General features: G+C 41.2%; 1 pseudogene; it reads right to left on the bottom strand.

Moving 5' to 3' along the window:
* Positions 1 to 361: 361 nt before the first annotated feature.
* On the bottom strand, positions 362 to 498 carry LOC111763783 (U1 spliceosomal RNA; annotated as a pseudogene).
* Between the last annotated feature and the right edge of the window lie 735 nt (positions 499 to 1233).

Raw genomic sequence — 1233 nt, 5'->3', positions numbered from 1 at the left:
TTGTTAGAAATGGGGAATCTCAGGCCTTAACCCAGGCATACTGAATTAGAATCTGCATTTTTAACAACAACGTAGGTGGTTAATCATTTACAGGATTAATCATCTACATTTAATGTGTGCACGTTAGTGTTGGAGCAGCTCGGAACTGCATTACACAGAGATTTCTGAAGCTCTCTAAGGTCCTCCTCCCCCGTTTGTTTTTTTCCATACCCATTAAAAAATAACCCAGGAAAAAAGTATTTGTGTAGATGCTGTCATTCATCAATACTTTCCAAACATAATCTCGTGTAAGCTTCATAATAACTCCATAGGATCAGGGCCGTGCTGTCATTTCCACTTTATAGGCTTTTTGGTTTTTTTTTAGGGGACAGCGTCAATGCAGTTTCCAACTACCACAAATTATGCAGTCAAGTTTCCCATATTTAGGGAAAATGCACATCTAGAGTGCAATGGAAAATCACCTTTGTGATCATGGTGTCACCCCTGTCAGGTAAGTATACACTTCATAGGTTTTTGAGAAATCACGGTGTTAATGTTGGAATTGGAAAAGATAAAAACTGTACTTTTCAGGTGAAATTTAAGTTCAAAATTGTATAAAATATCGCTAATTTTGGCTTTCCTCTTAACTAATATTTAATAATCAAATATAGCTAATAGCAATACTGTAACTATTTGTTGAATGCCCAACATTTGCTAAGAACTGTGGTAGGGCTTTACATGTTACCTAAATAAATATATAAAACTATTATGTAAATGAGACATAGTCTATCTGACCATAATAAGTAGAAAGACAAATATCAGGAACTCATTTGGCTTGTTCATCATGACTTAAGGGCTTAAAAAAAGGCATTGTCCTTGTTGATTGATTATTATCAGCAAGAACATCTGACAGTGATTCTCAAACAGGTTTAGCTCTCTGTGTCCATTCGCTGTGTGTTCTTCTGTGACTGTTTCTATCCTTATCAGGGGCACCGGGAATCTGTGATTCTTTTTGTTGTGTCATCTTGCTGTGTCAGCTCTCCGTGTGTGTGGCACCATTCCTGGGCAGGCTGCACTTCCTTTCACGCTGGGCGGCTCTCCTTACAGGGCGCACTCCTTGCGCGTGGGGCTCCCCTACGTGGGGGACACCTCTGCATGGCACGGCACTCCTTGTGCGCATCAGCACTGCGCATGGACCAGCTGCACACGGGTCAAGGAGGCCTGGGGTTTGAACCGCGGACCTCCCATGTGGTA

This window comes from Dasypus novemcinctus, chromosome 16, assembly GCF_030445035.2.
Source record: "Dasypus novemcinctus isolate mDasNov1 chromosome 16, mDasNov1.1.hap2, whole genome shotgun sequence".
Taxonomy (NCBI): Eukaryota; Metazoa; Chordata; class Mammalia; order Cingulata; family Dasypodidae; genus Dasypus; species Dasypus novemcinctus.
This window is presented reverse-complemented; position numbering and strand designations above follow the sequence as displayed.